Raw genomic sequence first — 7,852 nt, 5'->3', positions numbered from 1 at the left:
TACTGAAACGGGTCCTTGTTCTGCATCACACAGGTTGTACAACCATAGCTTATAGGTTCTGCTTGTCAGTGGACCAACCAAGCGAAGGAAAATTCCCAAATTATTTTGCCAGTTTATGATTATTGTAGATTGATGGCTGCAGGTCGTCAAGATCAGGGTTCTAGAACGATGCCTTTCGTCTTGTAGATGAGTTCCCCCATCTCTATTGTTTTTATTACCATCATCTGGATTTTGATTGCTAATTCATCCTCGCTTATAAGCGGAATTTGAAATAATTACATAGAGATAATTTTCAGTTTTTGTTCAATTTAGTTGTTGTTACTTGACTGTTAATGTCTATCGATTCTTATTTTGAAGCAATGGTTAAGACTGACACTCTAACACTGATATATATTTCGATTTGAAATGACAAATTATGTATCTATTAAATTAGGATTATCAAAAATTGAAATTAAATGATTTTAAGAACTGCCTGGAAATTCTCCCAGATTATTTCAGATTTCATCTAAATATAAGAAAATCTATACGTTAAAAATAGAAATTATATTATGAACTATAGTGCCCCGGGACCTGTATTGAGCGACATGAAACGGTGGAATTCCCCAGGCAATAAACCCTCACGTACTACAAACATGCAACAACCTGGCAAATCTTAAAATAAGGTTCAACGTCCTGGAACAGTGGTTCTTTGGCACTTCGCGCTTAAGGCAATCTTACCGTTTCGAGTCGCTACCCACGCCAAATGAACTTGGCGGACACTCGGATTTCTTACAGACGTCATGGATTCTCGTCTCGCGCTGTTACCCAGACGTCAATTCCACGTGACGTACCACCAGCAGATTCGGTCGATTTCTGTGAATGACTATCGAACCTGTGATTGTCAGTAACACAATGCCCTATTGTCTTTTTCTTCAAGACCATGTCATAAACAGGAACCGAAAATAATGTCTTGTAAGCGATTCAGTTAATATACAAGTTTTGAATACAACGACGTTTCAGAACAGATTCCCCTTGTTAATTTGAGTAGGATTATAAGTTGTGATTTTAAATTTAGTCATTCAATACTATCTTAGATGAAAGATTTCCGATGGCCGCTTTGTAAATATGTATTCTTCTGATAAACTGTTAAAAGGGGTCAATATTTGGAATATATTTATAAAAGAAAGTATTAAATGGAGTTGTCTACCTGAAAGGATACGCCTTCTGAATACAGACTAAAGAGATGGGCGACTCCATCTTGAATGTACTCGACAATGTGCAGTAATATTTCGACTTCCGAGTACTTAATAAATCGTTATAAGCCTTCCAGTTTCATTCAGCTGTATTGTTGTTTAACAGGCAGTCAGTTTATACTATAACATACTGGATATGATTCTGATATAACCATTCAACTTTATTGATGTCTAAACATGCAGTCAGTTCGCTCTTGATAACATCACATTTATTGTAGAACTAATTTTAAATTGGGAATATCTACCGATTAACTTGCTATATTTTGAAATATATATTTTTGAAAATTTTACTCGTGGAAATATTTTCTGTAAAAATTATTTTGGAACAAAAATAATCGTTTGTGTGCGACAGTAATCAACAAAATTCAGATAATATCATCCTTTGACTTCGTTTTCGCTATAATATGACCAAAATGTCGGTCAGCACCATCTGCATAACAATAACAAGAAATTTCATGACTTCAGAGACAATTTTATTTCCGATCCGGTCCACCATAAACTATTCTGAGAATCTTTTGTTCTTTTTACACGAACCCCAACATTTAGATTACGTGTCCTCACATTTGCATGTGCGCGTCCATCACGCGAGCGGTGTTTTATAATTATAAAAATAAACAGAAAGGAAGAAATTGTACGTGATGGCACATAAATGTCAACCATTTTCACATCAACGATATCGACAAGCTTCTCTCCTGTCATGACAACTTTATCCAGGCTACCCGACAACCACTTCCGGTTTAAGATTGAGTATTGATCACCAACTCGACCAACCATTGCTCATCTACTTCCGGCTAATCACTCTATCAATTATTTTCTTCTAAAAACCTTCCGACCTTTTCTCCGTCATTTTATTTTTTCACTAAAATCTCATAATTATAGAAGACATTTGTTGGTATCTATCAAAAAAGAACAGCACGTTGTTTTCGTATTGAAACCTCAACTTGCAGTAACGTCATCGGTAACTAAGGACTATGTTCATTTCCATGTTTCAAAAATACACATAAAATGTGCTTCACGTAGCCTAAACACATACCTTGCAATAACCGTTACATAAATGGCATCTGTATGTGAACCATATTTGACCGAGTTAGTCAAGCTATTTAAGTTAATATTCTTAAAGACTCCATTCAACATGCATTACTTTTAGAAAATTTCCACGAAAAAAACGTATGAACAGAGATCTTAGAAGAATGTCCCCAAAGGCAAGAAATCTTGTAAACGAAATAATTCTCTTAACCCATATCACGCCATTGTGAGTAACAACAGTTTCTATTGACGTAATACACAATAAGATACAATGTTATCACGTGATATTGCCATGATAATACGCAACGTGGTGCTTCCCGCCAATTTCTATTAAAATCATGAATTATAAAAACTCAATGGTACATAAACAAGGTCGCCATTGTCACGATATGATACCACAGTATTCAAGGCATTCAACATAATTTTAGTATTCAATTCTTAATATTGTAGAGACCTAAACGAAGTGTTATCATTAAAATGCGACGCCAGAAATAACTAATTCAGAATACACAAAAACCGTTATAACAAATGAAAAAAAAAGCCTATGAAATTTAACTACAATGACAGTTTTTTAAACGACAGTCCTGGATTGATCATGATTGAAAACCCAATTCTCCTTAACCTATTCGGTCATTGTTGCCCAGAGATGACGAAATGTTTCTAATGTTTGTTCTCTTTTTCTATTTTCAGGAATGCCACTTCAAGGTCCAGATGGTTCTTTCATGCATCCAGATATGATGCCCCCCTCCTCCACGCCAGAACCCTTGCCCCCACTACATCCTGATGGACCCTTCGTACCCATGCGCTCAATGAATGGTCCACCATTCAGCCAGGCTTTAGCCGCTCAATCACTTGGACATCATAATGAAATGGAGGCTTGGTGACGTCATGAGTTTAATGAACATAATAATATGATATGAATAGTATGACGTCATATCTCTTAGAGATGTCACCTAAGAAATTTGAAATGACGTCATATTTCAAAACGACGTTATAACAGAAAGGAGAAATCTGGTGATGACGTCAAGCATAATATCGGTATAAATACGAGTTTTTGGTACTCTGGTAATTTGTGGTCGATTGCTGAAACTTTATGGTGTGTTGTTCTTGCAAATCTATACAGGGTGGTTTTCTTGGTGGATAAAGAACTAAATGTTAATAAGTGTTTTCTATTATTTATTTTCTTTCCAAAAGACAAATCTCGAGAGAAATGAAATCCAGATTATTCTTCGGGTTTGGAAAGGAGTCAGGCGGAATCTTGCGATAAAGAATAAAGAATTGTGTTCGAGACTAAAAGTGCTGATATCCATACAGAAGACAGTTGTCAGGAAAAGACTAAATTATCCATTTAGATATTCCAGAAATGGTATCGTTGTCGGACAAAATTATGTTATGATTGTCAAAAGAGTGCTCAAGAAACCACAATTTGCGCCAAAGTGTTCAAATAATATGTATCTGGGGTGTTCAAGACTACAGATTTTCTTGTAGTCGCAGCGTATTTGAAATCCAGTATTTCAATGGGGTAATTTTATGTAGTGTTCTCGCAAATCCATGGATTTTGTTGTTTTATGTTTTTAGTGTAAAATTATAAACAGAGACACAGCATTATTTATTTTGTTGTAATTTGTTATAGATGGTTTGTTGTGGGGTTTATTTCAATATGGCTGCCATCTTGACTCTTTTGATTATCGTAATAATAAGTTCAAGCCATTGAAGAAGCCTCGAAAAATGAACTGAAATTCAAGATGGCGTCAAATTGCAGCAATGTTTTAAATAATGTTCTAAAATCCAAGATGGCATCATCTTGTACCATTGCTATAAACAATGTGATAAAATAAAAAAAAAAAGACCTCAGCTTTCAAAAAAATGTATTCGAAATCCAAGATGGCGTCATAATTTTAATTTATTGAAATCCAAGATGACGTCGTAATGTTTTGAAATCCAAGATGACGTCGTTATGTTCTGATATCCAAGATGGAGTCATATTGCCTGCCCTTGATGTGTTAAATAATGTACAGAAATCCAAGATGGCGTCAGATTGTCGCCGATGCTCAGAATAATGTTCAGTGTTCCCCCATGTTCTAATTGTAAATATTTCAGATTTATTAATACTGTACCACAACGTGTCCATAGAATTATACATTTTATTTATTCCTTTATTCATCTCCTCATTTTTGTTGAATAAAAACTCAAATCTGCATAATACTTTTTTTCATTTTCGCAAACATCTAGATACTAGCAATCGGCGTGGGCATCCTTGGATGTTGGAACTGAAAACAATTAGATTTTTACACAAACTACACGCAGCTTATTGAGTTATGGAGCTGGAATCGCCAAGCAGTGTGCAATGAGAGAAATATTGCAAAGATGGTAACATGGAGGGGAGGGGATGTATTCATACAGCAACTCGTACATTGGCTATGGAGAAAAAAAAATCATTTACATTCAATTTTTTCTTAGAACGAAAATGGATTTTAACGCTTTTCATTCAGCACTTGGTTGAACAAAAGAAGACAGACAACGTCATACAGTGTGCAATGAGATCTTTTGGTTAGCGTAAAAGCATAAGACTTGTTAGTAATTGCTCCACCTGACACAAAACATCTTTCCATGTCACCCAAAAACCTCCAGCTAAAAGTTTATTATCAATGCACCCGAAAATACATAAAAATGGAATTCCACAATGCATCAGAAGTGGACAATTTGACACAGATATATTGCTAAATTCAAAGCTAACCAAAATCGACTGAGGTATTTTGGAGTCAGAGATTTATAAACAAAACCATGGAAATGAACTCCTCAAAGCAACAAAAAACTTGGCCACGATAGAACTCCAGTTTCTTTTTCACTATGGAAAAATATTTTCATTGGCAAAAAAAGTGACTTGACAGTTTACTTTCTTCTGGAAACTGAAAGAGGATCTCTTTGACTCCAGGAATCTAAAATCCTCAGTTCTTTTGTTCTGAGAAACATGATCGATTTCTCCAAGTTTAGGTCTTGCAGAACAAACATGCTATGGCTTAGAAATTCGTCAAAAACTACAGCTTTTGTTTGAGTATTTCAGCCGATTTAACTTTCCAATTTGGACGGGTCTTTCTAAACCGTCAGTCCATAAAGGTTTTAAAGATCAAGTTGGTTTAAGTTTCACACAAAGTCACACATTTTCTAGTTTTCTTTTCAAAACGGTTTTAGTTTGACTCCATTTTCTAAGCAAATATTAGCGCGTTTTCAGTTTTGTACGGATCGACTCGTTATTAATAAGCAATGTAAATATGTTGACGGACTAACTATGGAATTACGGATCGTCTGTAAAGAATAGCACGGTCCCAAGAGGGCGATGATTACTAAAGTAAACTCATTCAGGGAGAATGCCGAGCAGAATTTAATGGATAATCCGCTATAGAATTTCGCTTCAAACTCATCAAAAAGTTCTTAATTCCGTTGATGTGTTCTGGAGTCGGTCATGATTTAATTTCACATTGAAAAACCAAACATAACTTTTATAGTATTCAATGTTTGTTGTCTTTTCTATTGAAAATAAACTGAGAGATAAGCGTGATGTCTTTGATAGGGTGTTATTCCATTGACTCTCTCTATTACTGCATACAAATATTACACTATATGAATTGAAATATTGTTTGTCGAGGCTAGAAAATAAAACTGGTGTTGAAACGATGAGATTATAATTAAAAATCACCACCTAGTTTATATTTCTAACTCAATTCAAACCCAAATCAATAGTTTCTCATTATAACTCAGAAATTGGTTTCTAGCTTCATATTTCTAGCTTAAAGGGACTGCAAGATAGTTTTCAAGCCTAGCATGTGTATCGCGGACATATTTACTGCTTGAATGTATTCTTAACAAATTATACCCAGAAAATCAGAAATCTCTTGAGGTAGATGAATTAATATCTTATAAATCATTTTGATGACAATAACCTTGGGGTCAGTTGGTTACTGTGCATTATCGATGTTATGCTGGATCAAGAAGGTTAATTAAAACTTCATGTACTGGATGCATCTATTCGACGTGGCTTCAACACTCCTTCAACTGGCCTAGGTGAACCAAATACATATATATTTAACTCCGTACTTTATTATGTACAGTTAGCAAGCTTGGCGCAATCTCATTTTACATTTATGCAAATTATTAGAATCGAAATTTTGATGGTCACTAGTATTCGCCCATTCTCATTAAATTGGTTATATCAACCAATCACAAATCCATAACAACTATCAAAATATTAATCTATAATTTGTTCGCTATTAGAAACAAAAATATTTTAAGTTAACTTGTTTTCGTTTTCCAATTTAGTGAACTGCGATATCAATATTTTTGTTGATATAGAATGGTCGCGAGAAGTGAAAAGAATTGAAATTTTGGTATCTGGCTGTACTGTAATGGTAGCGGGTGGTGCTAGCAATGAATATAGGAAGTATTAAGCAGCATTAATCCATCTATTGATGGATCCGTAAAGCTCAGCTGGTTTACTGTTAGGGCCTAAACGCTTTTCGGCTTACAGGTGGACATTGGATTGAAAAGACCACGATAGCCTATCAATTATTTCACATCAGTATGAGCACGGGACTTATGTATATATAGATATAAAAGAGATATATATGAAAAGTAAATTAACAGCAATTTTGTCAAAAATATCTTATATTTAAATATCGGTTGTCATCCTGTTTGAGCAGTGTGTTTCAGAAGTGCGACGACGTCACACTCTACATGATTGGTTAATGGGAGATTACTCTATTAAATAAATGTCATAGACTACAGAACACAGTCGCTCTACTCGGTAAATTTCAAAAAGGTTTGGAGGATGTTTGTTACTAAAGGTAGGTAACTATAAAGTTCTGCTTCAGACCACAATGATATGTTTCTTTTGGTATTACTTTTAGATTTTCCGATAGCTCTTCAAACTTAGATTCGAAAACGAACAAATTTATATAACTGATGTGGAAACATTTTCCTATCAGCACAATGTCAACAATTTTACTCGTTTTTATTTACCGAAACTGGAGCAGAAAAAGAGATCGTACAACTTCATTACACACTATTATATTTAAAAAAAAATGTCTGAACGTTGTGAATGTTTATATTCCGCCATATTATTTTCTCAAAAACTGAACACATTCTTTGAACGAAGTTTATTTTGATTTTATGAAAAAATTTCAAACATTAGTAAACAATGAACTTATTGGTCTAGAATAAAATCCAGGGTCATTATTTACAACACTGGCCCCGTATTCTCGAAAAGATCTTAGCGCTAGGATATCGTAAGTTCTTATCTTCTAACATTGATTCTAGGACATCCTAGCGTTAGGATCGTTTGCAGAATACCGGGCCTGGTTTCTAGGCCAGTAGCCTCGATAGTTACTATCTTAAGGCTCTAGTCGGTAAATCAAATCAAACGATTATTATTTTTTTTAGAAATTTGGGACAGTAGCTTTGAAACCGTATTGATAATCTCAAAATATTATTGGATTGGTACAAAGCAATAAAAGATGATTTGATTAAAATTTAAATTGTGTGATGGCGAAACCCAAAGTTTTATTTTATGATCCTATCGCAGTCAGTGTAACAATGCA

Source organism: Lottia gigantea (assembly GCF_000327385.1).
Source record: "Lottia gigantea unplaced genomic scaffold LOTGIsca_139, whole genome shotgun sequence".
Lineage (NCBI taxonomy): Eukaryota > Metazoa > Mollusca > Gastropoda > Lottiidae > Lottia > Lottia gigantea.
Note: the sequence above shows the minus strand (reverse complement) of the source record.